Source organism: Lactuca sativa, chromosome 2 (assembly GCF_002870075.4).
Source record: "Lactuca sativa cultivar Salinas chromosome 2, Lsat_Salinas_v11, whole genome shotgun sequence".
Classification (NCBI taxonomy): domain Eukaryota; kingdom Viridiplantae; phylum Streptophyta; class Magnoliopsida; order Asterales; family Asteraceae; genus Lactuca; species Lactuca sativa.
In genome coordinates, this window is record NC_056624.2 from 173521192 (window position 1) to 173535854 (window position 14663).

Sequence of the window (14663 nt, forward strand, 5' to 3'; positions counted from 1 at the left end):
GTTTGGTTTTAAGGTAGTTAGTGCTTCAGTAGAGTATTTTTATACAAACACTACTGTACATCTTCATTTTCCATTACATTTATACAATGATATTCTCACATAAGAAATGCATACAATTTTTCATGTAAAGATAGTTTTATGACATGGAATACTCACATTTATACTATTACAAGTACAAACATACATCTTACATCATTTTTCAAAGAGAAACAAACATACAAAACAGTTGAGTCTTGTTAGAAGACTACTTTTCATTTTAGTAGAAAATATAGGATTTTCTAGGAAGTATACAAACATTTACATCAAAACACTTACAAACATTTTCATGAAGCAGATGCAAACTTTTGACACAAAAATACTTATGCACTCACTCAACTTTTATGTTGATACTCTCTTTTCAAAATAACTTGTATTCTTAGGTCACCATTAGACAGGTACATTGGACCAAGTTTTGAGAAGACGTAGCATGTTCAAGACTCGTCTTTTATTTTGATATATTTTTGGTGTCTTACAAACTATACACAGAACACACATGTATAAACTATATTATCAATGCAATGGATGATGTTGTTGCTTGTTTTACTATTGTGCATTGTTATGATACTGTACATGACGTCCTCCGCCCATAATGTTTCCGCCGTTCTGGTTTGGGGGGTGTGACACTTGCTCATTTATACTTCGTCCTGCTCATTTTCTTTTTAAACTAGTTTTCAAATAGCCATTTTAGTGTTTTAATGTGTTTACCATTCAAACACTTGTAACTAAATCTTTATGAATATGAGACACATTTGAATCATTGATCTTGAGCATACAAAGCGTTTTTATCACTAACTTCGTTGATTCACAACTCTTTATTTTCCATATTACTTTACATTTGACAATTTTGAAACTCTGTTTTAGTATTTTCAACATTTTGACTCTTCAAGTCTAGGTTTACTGATTTTATCATTTCTTCACAACTATGTTGTTGAAAAAACATTGGAAGCCTATAATTGATAAATTTAACTCTAAAATGTTCGGATGGAAAGCCAAGACTCTCTTTTTTGGTTTACATTAATCAAAAAATGTGATTGGTAACTTACTGAGATATAATTTCTCTCTCTTTAAAGCTCCCAACGATGTTATCAATAGTCTTGAAAAGATTAACATAAATTCTAATCGGTATGTGGAGCAAATTAGACCAAGATATATTGGGTTGCTAGCTCCAAAGTAATGGCTTTTTAAGAGATTAGTGGCTTAGGAGTTAGGTCACTAAAATCAAAAAATAATTCTTTACTTACAAAGTGATGATGGTGATTAAAAATATATTCTAACAACCTATGGAGAGATCTTATGTATATAATTCATAATTTGTTGAATAAGTCGGTGTCTAATATAGCTAATAAAATAACTCTTGGAGTTTGGTGTGACATCTCAAAGCTCTTGAATAGCCTACATTGGTATATATAATTTATTTTCACTCATCCCTAGGTATAGTGTCGATTTCCTATTCTGGAAAGACAAATGGATTTGCCCCTACACACTGCAAGATAGGTGTCTACTTTTGTATCCCCTTGAGTATGTGAAATGTTGCCTCTTCTCACAATGGTATTATAGCAGCTGTTTTTCTTGGAATTTGAAAAAAGACCCTAGCAAGCTGATGTTTTGGTTGAATTGAACTCTTTCTACTCTCACTTCTTGGTTCTTTAACGTAAAATAACACCCATGTTGGTTTTTTATTTAACTTGGTTGCATACGATCGTTACACATTGATGTTTTTAGAAGGTTTCTAAACTCCAAGTTGCAGCGCTCTGTTGAGTATTCAATCTGTTGGTCAAAACTCACTCCCCTGAAAGTTCAGTGTTTCATATGGAGGGATACGATAGGTAGAATTGTAGTTGCCGATACGCTTGCAGACAAGGGCATACTTGACCAATATTCATTATGTCCTTAGGTACCGATGGCATAACTATTGTGGATCACGTGCTTATTAAATGCCCACCCCCCCCCCCCCCCCCCCCCCCCCCCAATCCGAGACCTTATTGTGTTGCCTACTTTTTAGCCTATTGCTAATCGTGGGGGTTTATTTTAATTATATTTCATCGTTTCCAAAAAAATATAAAAATATCAAACAATACTCTTAAATTTTGATATAACTTATTAGATTCATATATTGAGATTTGAAAGAGCGTATAAGAAGAAAAAGCAAAAGAAATAGAGAAGGTAAAGAAAAAAAAAAGTACATATCTCTTGTTGGCAAAGTGGTCTTCTTTAAGCAAAAAAAAAAAGGATCTCGCATGATATAGGAGATCTTCTCTTTTCACTGTGAACTTATAAAGAATTCTCATATTGATATAAATGTATAAAGTTAGAATTTTTGAAAAAATAAATGAGGACTAGTTAAGAACAAATAATGTAATCAAGTCTTTTTTATCTAAATCAAATTCTTGACTGGAACAACCGGAAACAATTTGGAATATCAAGTTTGGAGTTATCAAACACAGAGAATTTATTTTTTTTCTTTGTTTATTTATGATTGAGTTTTGAAAAATAGTTATTAACTTATCAGTTTATTAGTTTTCCAAAGAGCCAACAAACTTGATAAAATATTTGAAAAAAAAAATTGAAAACAAGTTTTTACCATCTTTAATAGGAAGTCACTTCTTATTATTAAAAATGTTTATTATTTTTTCACCTAAAATGACCATAACTTTATAGAAACATATTTTTTAATGTTTATAAATTTATAGTTTCTTGCTGCCACATAGATAATCAAGATAATTTTTTAGAAACTCCTTGTCACCATATAAACTAATAATCACTCTTTTTAAAAATATTTATTAAGTTAAATACGTAATCTCAAACATCATATATACACTTTTATATAAATACTTATGTTGATCATATTGGTTTAAATGTAGATATTGTACAATCAGATCGAAGGAGAGTGATACGGTTCTGGTGTGGTACCCAAGACCACCTTCATGGCCAGATCCTTTAGTGACACAACTTAGCGACAGTTTTCTTGATTTACGTTATACATGTGCATGGAATTCCTCACTTCCCTCGTTCCAGTGATACATATTTTGTTACTATTTGACTTAGTCTTTCCCTTGTTCGTTTATGGTGGACGTTTACATTAACCATGTTGCATTATTCCTATTTTCTAACATTAGTGGTCTTGCTTATTTTACTATTTAAGAAACCATGTATTTGCATTTGAGGAGAGGAGATATAAATGTTATTTTAGTCTAATTTTTGTCTTTATTCTTGGGAGATTAGCCATCTCGAATTGGCTTTATCTTGGAGATTGACTATCTTTAATCAGTTTATATCAATTGGTGCTTTTATTACCCGACCTTGCAATGCCTCCCCACCACCATTCTCCATTAGAAGATCAGTCATTTACCTCTATAGCCGATCACTTGGCTCAACTTGTTGCTATAACTATCGCCAACAACAACCGTCTCGATGCCATTGTCACCAAACTAACTGAGACTACTGAAATTCTAAATACCACATTTATCAAAAGCACAAATATGGGGACTATCACATCACAATCGATGCCATCATCGCTGCCAACACCATCACCGACATCTCCATCACAACCATGGATGCTAACAACGCCGACATCTCCACCGTCAACACTGCCGACACCCCCACCTTCACCAATCCAATTGAAGATACAACCGTCTTCACCACCATCACCAAAGGAACCGCTCCCACAAACGCCATTGACAACTACTTATGAACATATCCGACATCTCAAGCTATTTTTCAGTCTGTTCCACCAACGATTTCCCACCCTCTTTACTCTCAATGTTTTCTTGCAAGACCTCGACGACAAGGTCATTTTTAAAGGCAGTGGAATTGATATGGTTTTGGTGTGGTACCTAAGACCACTTCCATGGCCAGATCCTTTGGTGACACAACTTAGCGACAGTTTTCCTGATTTACGTTATACATGTGCATGGAATTCCTCACTTCCCACGTTCCAATGATACATATTTTCTTACTATTTGACTTATTCTTTCCCCTATTGGTTTACGGTGCATGTTTATATTAACCATGTTGCATTATTCCTATTTTCTAGCATTAGTGGTCTTGCTTATTTTACTATTTAAGAAACCATGTATTTGCATTTGAGGAGGGGAGAAAGAAGTGTTATTTTAGTCTAATTATTGTGTTTATTTTTGAGAGATTAGCCATCTCAAATTGGTTCTATCTTGTAGATTGACCATATTTAATCGGTTAATATCAGTTAGAGCCAAACAAAGCAAGTAATCTTGTATTGTTTACCAAAGTGATTTTATTTTGCATATTTAATTGTATGTCGGTTAAGTTTGACTTGTTTAACTCGTGGATATTTATTCAATAATAACTTTAAAGTTATAAGTTTGAATCCTATATTTATTATACATAATATGTATGGGTAAATGGATGTAAAAAATGGTAAAGTGTAATGTTTTAAAAATCAAGTTAGTTAAACCGAAAATCAGGGATGAAAGTGGCTAAATAATAACCAGTTTATGTTGATTCTAGACCGGATCAAATCGGATGTTTTTTTTTCAGAAACCAAGTTGAACCAAACTAGTAAAAACCCGTTTAACCCTGTTTATTGGATTTGAATAGTTGGATTTTACTTAGCTCGTTAAAAGAACAACTTATTTCCAACTAAAAACATCGGTTTTAAAACATTTGTAAACCATATCATTTAAGCAGTTCGCGTCAACCTACTTCAGGGCCCACATGGGAGATCAATAGTGGAATATTAAGAATATTTTGGACGTGTCAGAGTTTTTGAACCTTGGACTTCCTATACGGAATTTTACACCTTAACATCTAGGATCCGATGACGTGGGCAATGGATGTAAGATATGATAGAGGCTCTTTTATTTGCATTAATCTTTGTCACCGGACTTTGTAAGATATCTCGAATTGGGGTCATAAATCAATCTAAAAAGGTAACTTTTCTTGGAGCCAGGATTACATTTTAGCTACTTCTTTGGTTGTTGTTCAACTAAATTATTTTTTAATTATCTTGGGTTGTGAGTTGGGTCGAATATGGCTTGTATTGTTTCTTGATAATTCTTGTATTGCCCAAGGAACTTTGGAGTCCTTATCATAATGTGGTGATTAAGGAAAAGTCTTGGAGTACAAGTTGGTTTTTTATTAGGTTTCAAAGTCCTTGGTTAATTAGCTATATATATATATATATATATATATATATATATATATATATATATATATATATATATATATATATATATATATATATATATATATATATATATATATATATATATATATATATAGATGGTTAGAGTTAATTGTGAGTTATGACATTACAGAGAGGAAAGGGTTGTAATCAAAGTTTGAGTTACTTTTTTGAATATAACAAGTTATTTTCCTGAGTTTTTTATTCCAATTTAAATCGTTAATTGGTATCAGAGTGTGACGTAGAAATATAATCCACCAAGAATGATAGGTTCAGTGCATCCAGGCGCGTCCAAGAAGAAAGAAGGCACATCACTTTTGCTTCATGTACCAAATGTTGTATTCTACAAATTACATAGTATGGTTAATCCGAATGAAGGTGATTCTTAATGTGCATCAGGTTTGGGATACCATTGATCCAAGATCGACTAACTCAACAAAAAATAATGTTGTTACTAAAGTTCTATTCCAGTTGTTACCTGAAGACCTCATGCTACAAGCCGGCACGATGAGCACAAGAAAAGAAATCTGGGATGCAATCAAGACCCGTCATCTAGGAGCTGGTAGGGTATGAAGAGAACGACTGTAAACTCTCGCTACTGAGTTTGACAATTTGAAGATGAAGGAAACAAACACTAACGATGAATTTGCAAGCAATCTCTCAAGCATCGTACCAAAGTTAGCCTCTCTTGATGAAACCATCCCTGAAACCAAATTAGTGAAGAAATTCCTTACTATCTTCTAAGGAAATTCGCTCATATTATTGCCTCAATATAGCATGTTCTTGTTCTTAAAGATATGAAGATGTGGTAGGAATACTGAAGGCTTATGAAGAACGTGTGCGTAAAGATGAACCCGCCATCGATCAAGGAAAGTTGTTACTCAACAATACGACTTCTTCCAAAAGAAACATTGACGCTAACAGAGGAGGACGAGGCAGACGTAGACTAGGGTGAGGACGAGGAGAAGGCCGCCAATCTCAGAATCAATGTCGATCCACACATGTTCCTAATGAAGAATATAATAAACCTAAGACGAAAAACAAATATAGGTCAAAGGTCTAGTGTTAAAGATGTGAAAAATTCGGTCACTTTGCATCCCAATGCCCAGAACAAAAAGCAAAACAAGAAGAAGCTAACATGGCTAAAGTTGAAGACCATAACCCATGATTATTCATGCTACAGTCACTCCATGAGACGGTGTTCTTACATGAAGAAAAGGTGATACCTAGCAGATACGAGACAAAAAAGGATGAGAATGACATGCGGTATGTATACAATGGTGCAAGTAACCATATGACAAGAAATATCTCATTCTTTACTGAGATCAATTGACGTATTAGTGGACGAGTAAAATTTGGAGACGACTCCTTTTTCGAAATACAAGGAAAAAGATCCATACATTTTGAAGGCAATGAAGGAGTCCATAAACTATTGACCGACATCTACGACATACCCGATCTCAATGCCAATATAATCAGTCTGGGGCAACCAACCAAGGTAGGTTGTGAGGTATCAATGAAATAAGACCAATTACTTCTTTATGAAAGGCATGAAACTCTTTTGTTTAATGTGAAATGTTCCTTAAAAAGGTTATATAAGACAAGAATCCCAGTTACAAGATCCATTTGCTTACATAGCTACTTAGAGACCAAAATTGGTTGTGGCATGCATGGTTAGGTCATTTAAACTTTGACAAAATTTCAAATATTTCAAAGAAGGACCTTGTTATCGGCTTACCACCTATCTCAAGGAACAATCAACTATGTGAGTCGTGCATAGTGGGAAAACATAGTCAAAAACCTTTCCCAAATACCTCCAAGTTTCATTTAAAAGAAACTTCGGAGCTTATTCATGGATATTTTATTTTGTCTAATCTCACTATCGACTATTGCTGGAAATAGGTATATCTTTGTTTTAGTTGATGATTACTCACGATTCATGTGGTTCTACCTTTTGAAAGAAAAGAGAAATTCAATAACCTATTTCAAGAAGTTTAATATTATCGTAGAAAAAGAAACAAATAATTTAATTTGTGTGTTTTGATAAAGGTGGTGAGTTTACTTCACAAGGAATGATAAGACGTCTTACAACCCAATAAACGACACAACATAATGTGGTACCAGAAACACAGAATCGTACTCTTATTAAGATGACACAAAGTATCTTGAAAGAAAAACAAGTTCCCAACTACCTTTATGGTGAAGCAGTTACTCATGAAACCTACATCTTAAATCGGATTTCAACAAGAGCGATGAAAGAGATAACTCCATATGAATTATACTACAAATGAAAACCCAACATTCAACATATACGAGTATTTAGATGTATTGCCTATGCAAAAGAAGTTGGAAAAATTTTGAGGAAGCTTGATGACCCATCAAGAAAAACAATTCACCTTGGATCATAACTAAGAACAAAAGCATAGAGATTGTATGATCCAACGTATCACAAAATTATTGTATCATGAGACGTAATTTTTAACAATGACACAAATTAGGATGAGAAATCTCTAAATGATTCTAACTCAACCCATAAACCAGGATTCACTGGTCATGTATTGTAGATACGGGTGAAAGATCTATAACAAACGGAACAAACCCTGATAGTGGTGAACAAACAAGAGCATGAAGTGGTGAAAGTGAAAGTAAAGTAGAACAACCAAACGCTTCCAATAAAGTTCAAGAACACGATGATCATGAAGACCATGAAGCTCCTCCATTACGAAGGTCAAGTAAGACCATTCAAGCACCACAGAGATATGATGACTATGAAATAAATTTTCGAGTCGAGAACATACAATTACTTCTATCTTTAAATGATGGTGAACCTTCAAGCCATCATGAGGCCCAAAGTAATCTAAAATGGGTCAAAGCAATGGAGGAAGAAATTTATTCAATTGAAAAGAACTGGGTCAAAGCAATGGAGGAAGAAATTGCTTCCATAAAAGCAAGACTCGTTGCAAAAGGTTATTTACAACAACCGGGTAGATTTCGATGAAGTGTTTGCACTGGTTGAACGTATTGAAACCATTTGAATTCTTATTGCTCTTGTGTCATCAAAAGGGTGGGAGTTGCAACATGTATATGTAAAATTTGCTTTCTTGCATGGTGAGTTACAAGAAGAAGTGTTCACTCAACAACCAGAAGGATTTTTGAAGAAAGGAAGAGAAGAATCACTACATAAATTACAAAAGTCGTTCTATGGCTTGTTACAAGAACCATGCACGTGGAACGTGAAGCTAGATGAAATTCTTAAAGGAATGAAGTTTCAAATATGTGTACAAGAACAAGTTGTATATCGAAGATGTATTGGATTAGATTTAATTCTAGTCAGAGTTTATGTGGATGATCTGATGGTTACATGAAGAAGAATAAGCATCATATCCAAGTTTAAATAAGTAATAGCCATAAAATTTAATATTAGTGATCTAGTTGTGCTTAGATATTATCTTGGTATTCAAGTATATCAACGAAAATATGACATCATTATCACACAAGAAAGCAATTCTACGAAAGTACTCAAAGATGCAAGAATGCACAATTTTAATCTAAATACTTTTCCTATGGATCCAAACATGAAATTCTCAAAGAATTCTGAAGAATAAGACACAAAGATGTCACTAAGTATTGAAGTCTTATAGGAAGAATGAGATACTTATTACATACACAACCTGATCTCGCATACACAATGGGCATTACCCGTAGATATATGCAAACTCCTAAAAGGTCACACATGACATCAATCACACAAATTTTGAGGTATATTCAACGAACTTTGGGATTTGGTATAAGATATAAACAAGGGGAATCAGTAAAATTGGTTGGATTTAGTGATAGTTGCCAAAATATTGATCTAGATGATGGAAGAAGTACAACTGGACATGTTTTCTATCTTGGAAGGTCACCTATAACTTGGTGTTCACAGAAACAAGAAACTCTGGAATTATTTTCATGTAAAGCCGAACACATGGCTGCATGTGCAACAAGTTGTCATGCAATTTGGTTTCGTGATTTTCTTCAAGAAGTAATTGGCTCTAAGTTACAGGAGGTGGTAACTAAGATTGATAGCATATCTGCAATCGTATTGGTAAAAAATCCGGTTTATCATAGCGGAAGTAAACATATAAAGTCACGTTATCACTACATTCAAGAACGTGTTGAAGAGAAGGAAATCATGGTGGAACACGTCACTGGGAAAGAACAATGTGAAAAAATTCTAACAAAGGCTCTTGCCAAGATCAAGTTTATTGAAATGTGCAAGCTTCTTGGTGAAGAGGACCTCTCATTTTGCATTCAGAAATTAGGAGGTGAATGTTTGCAATTTCTGTATTGCCCAAGGAACTTTGGAGTCCTTATCATAATGTGGTGATTAAGGAATGTCTTGGACTATAAGTAGGTATTATACTAGATTTCAAAGTCCTTGGTTAATTAGTTATCTATATGTGAGGTATATATATAGATGGTGATAAATGACATTTTATGCATATTTTACAGTAGTTTTTATTAGCATTTAGAATCATATATTTACACATTTGATGTCATTAGTTTAAATAATGCTCAACTCATGTCATTTGTTATAATTCCCATACTGCTAGTGTTTTTATGTCATTTTCAAATAATTCGACGGAGCAGGACTTTGGGAGTAGCTTTGGATGCATTTAATGGAGCATTAGAGTTAAATGGAGCTTGGAACTTATGAAGAATTCTGAGGAATGCTTGGAAGTTTTTTCGATCAAGAGAAATTTGATCGAATTGATCATTCAAAGATAGATTGCTACATTCTAAAGCCTAAATGTTGTTGCTGGCAGCTTTGACCCCATGTAAGTATTTTGCCCATATCTCATGACTCGTAACTCTGATTGACGAGATTCAAAATGTTCCGGAAACTAGACAAACTTTATAATGACTTTGATGCTTTTAAAAAAACTCAAAAAATGAAAAAATTGGATCTATTTTTTCCTTGAAAGTCGGTCTAATAAACACTTCGCAGTTCAAAAATAACTAAAAATCAAAAAAATGCAAAATTCGATCAAAACTTGAAAATTTTGATCGTGTGCACCCAAATATTCGATCGAATTTTTTGTTTTCTTGCTCTACAATACTATGGCTCTTATATATAGGATGCCTCTTTGTTCAGATTGAAGGTTGGCCGATTCCTGAAGCTCCAAACTACGAAAAAGACGATTTTGAGACATTTTCTCTCCAATTTCAGCAATTTCTGAAGATCTGAAGATTTTGGAATGTGACTCTCAATTATTTTAGTAAGATTCAATAGTTTACTGTTTCAATTTTCTAGTTTTTATCAGATTTTAGCGATGTTTGGCTAAAACCCTAGTTTCAATTTTGCGAAAGACCATTAGTTTTCATGTGATTAGTTATCATATTTGGTTTTCATTGTGTGATTTTGTTTAGTTGTTTCTGTTTTAAGTTTAATGAATGTTTGAATTTTAATTCTTGTTAGTCTGATCACCTAGCTAGGGCTTAATCATTCAAACTAATCAGTTATTTGAATCTGTAATTGTTCTAGTCAGTTGGTAATAAGTAACAAGTCTTAGATTAGTTCCGTGATAGGGGTTTAACTCTGATATAAACTGAATTTCATACCTTTATGCTTCCGAGCTTATGAGAAGTACTGGGTATTGTTGAGAATTTTACACAGACCATAATGCAACTTTTCTGAATTTAATTATGAGCTTGTTTAATTAGATGAATAAAAATTTAGGGTTAAATGAGAGCTTGTTTTGGTTAATTTAGCTAAGTAAAAGAGATTATACTAGAGCTTCTTAGTTTTTATTGGTACTAGTTTAGATAGAATACATTTTGAATAACTAGATCTAGGCTGACTACTGATTAAGAAAGTCGTAATAGAGCTAAATTTGTTTTTATTACTGATTTCGTTTAGTTTATTTCACTATAACTTTTAGTTTTAGTTTCAAATCAAATAACCAATTTTTATGTTTTTCTGTTTTAGTGACTACTATGTGCCTTATGCAAAAAGTAACTGACCATTAGGTTGTGTCCCTGAGGATTCGACCCTACTTCTATGTGCTATCCTTTAGTGCAACCAACAGTGAAAATATCATTTGCTTAAATCGTGCGCGACCGTGGTTTAACAAATTAGCACCGTTGCTAGGGACACGGTGCGTCTAATAGTTTTATGCCAAGAATTTTTCATATAGGTACACCTCTAGTTTTTTTTATCCAGAATTGAGAAGACTGCAAGAAAAGTGAAGAAAAAATAGAAAAACAAAAAAATCAACTGGTTTCTTTGGTTCATCATCATCTTCCCTACTACCTGAAATCACCACACCATAAGGCAATCCCTTGTGGAACGAACCAAAAATTACCGTCTCATGCATCCCAACAACCCCTTTAAAAAAATACTAGCCAACACCCTCTAAAATTTTAGGAACACCAGAACCTTCAGAACCCAACTCCCCAAAATCATCCATGAGTAGAGACAAAACAAAAAAAAATACTCTCTAAGAATGGGCTACCCAAGAGGTCAATTAGCAGCCTCTTTGCATCACTTTTCCAGAAGCTCAGAATTTCGAGCATAAATCTGGTCTGATGCACCTTCTCCCTACATTCAGAAGCATAGAAAACAAAGACCCACATAGATTCCTTAAGGAATTTCATGTGGGTTGTTCAAGAATGAAGCCACATAGGATAACTGAAGATCAAATAAAGCTTAGGACATTCCCATTTTCAGTTCAAGATTCAGCAAGAGAATGATTGTACGAGCTCCTATTTGGATCGGTCACCACTTGGACAGCACTCGTGAAATTGTTTTTAGAAAAATACTTTCTAGAAACATGAGTTTCAAGTCTTCATAGAGAAATCCTTGGTATCAAACAAGGAAGACGTGAAGCTCTACATACTTATTAGGAGAGAATTAAAAAGTTGCTGGTATGTTGCCCCTAACATGGAATTAGTGATTACCAACTCTACAACTATTTCTATGAAGGTCTGACACCTATGGAGAGGCTCCTGATGAATGCTTCAAGTGGCAGATCTCTAGGCGATATGACACCAACAAAAATTCGTGAGCTAATTAAGAAGTTGGTGATAGAGTCAAAGCATTCAACAACTAAAGAAGAATGGTATCCGGATTAGCCAAGAGGAGTAAAAGAAATAAACAATGTTCACCTTAAAACACATATTTCTGAACTCACAAAAGTAGCTACAAAGAAAAAAAGTGAGATTTGCTTAGAGACTAATCATCCCACTAACATGTGCCCATTATTGCAAGAGGATACAGCTACAGTAAAAGTTGTCGAAGACTAGCACAGAATTATCAGAATAATTTTCAGCAATGACAAAAGTATCAGAATCCACCCGGATTTCAGAAGAAACAAAATTTTTAGCCGTCGGGTTTAGAACAGTCAAATTATCAGCAACATCAATTTCAAACTAGCCTCCAAATCAGCAAGCAAGTAGTTCTAGCATGGCCGTGGAAGATATAGTGAAGAGCCTTGCCACTAGCACTCATTCATTTCAAAATGAAACCAGAGCAAGCGTAAAAAATCTAGAGTAGCAAATGTCTCAGCTTGCCACTTCTGTGAGTCGACCAGAGTCTCAAGAAGACTACATGAGCAAACTAAACATAATTTGAAGCATAATATGAGGGGAATTTCCTTGAGAAATGGGAAGAATTATAAAGGTTCAAGTAGATTTGAACTTGACATCGAATAAGATATAAAAGAATTTGAAGAGGTGGTGACCGAAAATGTGGAAGAAAACTCAACTCTTAAGCAGCCCAAGAAAGTTCTAAAGGAATACAAGCCGTTACCACCATTCTCGTCATGAATGAAGAGTACGAAGCGTGAGCGAAAGAATGAAGAGATCATGGAAATCTTTCATAAGGTGGATTTAACTCTTCCACTTTTAGATGTTACAAAACACATCCCTCATTATGATAAATTTTTAAAGGAATTATGTGTTTCAAAGAAAAAAAAATTAATTAACGAAAAATTAAAAGCTGGTGAAAACATTTAAGCTATTTTGCAAAAGGGTTTACCTCTAAAGTGCAAGGATTCGGGAGTTTTCTCGATTCCTTGTAAATTAGGTGACCTTTATTTTTCAAAAGTCATGCTTGACCTAGGAGCTTCAGTCAATGTCCTTCCATATTATGTTTTTGAAAAACTAAAATTAAGAACATTAAAAAAACGGGACTATTATCCAATTGGCTGACCACTCGACAATATACCCAAAAGGTGTACTGGAGGATTTTCTTGTCCAAATGAATGATTTGATCTTCCTACGTATTTTTATATTCTAGAGATGGATAATTTGAACATATCAAATACAAACTATATTGTTTTAGCAGACTATTCACAAAAACTGCAAAACGAAAATAGATGATGATTTCCTTTCTGATAATTTTTTTGTTAATTTTTTGGGTACCAACAATCCTTTGTCTGAGAATTATTGTGAGTTTTTTAATGTTTCTATGCAATAAATATTTCTAGACAGAAAATTATATGAAACATCAAAAGATCTGGAAGAGGGAAAGCTTAGAGAAGAAAAAGAGAAAATATCTACTGAAAAGAAATTGACAGAAGCAGATAAAACTGAAGAGGAACATCTAATTTCTACTGAAGAAGCATCAAAGAATGAGCTATTAGAAAAAGATAAGCTTGTGGATGAAGAAAAGAAGATTTCTGGAAAGAAAATCAGAAAAAGAAATAGAATAAAAAATCTGACGAAAAATGACTTATGTGATAAGAATTTAATTTTTTTGTGTTGAGCAAGTTCCATAGCCACCAATTCTACCACATCTGAAGAGATCGAGAGTGACGAGGAAAAGAATTGAGCTGAAGATGAGCCCCACATTTACCAGTTAAAAAAATCTAGTTGGAAAAAATCGACCCAACGACTTTAAAAAATGTGACTTTCCAGGAGGCAACCTACGTAGATTTAGTTTATATTTTTGTTTTCAATAAAGAAGATGGTTGCAGTTCCAAGCAAGCTTGGGGAAATCAGAGGATCTTCAAAGTTTCTGAAATTCAGATTTTTCGTTGACATCTTCATCAAAATCATAAATTTATGCAAACTTATTAGGTACATTCATTCGTAGCTGCAAACCTTTTGTTTTTCTATGCTTTATTAAGTTATTCATGACTCTCTAAGCATTGAGGAAAATGAATCATTTTAAGCTTGTGGAGTGCATTTACATTTAAAAAAACTGAAAATAAAATCCAAAAAATATTTTATGTTTATGATTTTATTTTCTACATTCATAAAAAAACCCAAAAAGATTTTATTTCTAGTTATTTTAGTGTTCATTTTCTGAATAAAAAATATTTAAAAAAAATTATGAAAAAAAAGTCACATGATATGATGAGATTCTTGCATTCCATAACTCTGTATAAATGGAAAGTGAAAGTCTGAAACGATTAGATCGGTAGTGATAAGTTCAGTATTAGTTCTCATAACTATGAGTCGCAAAATATCGTGAGCCGAG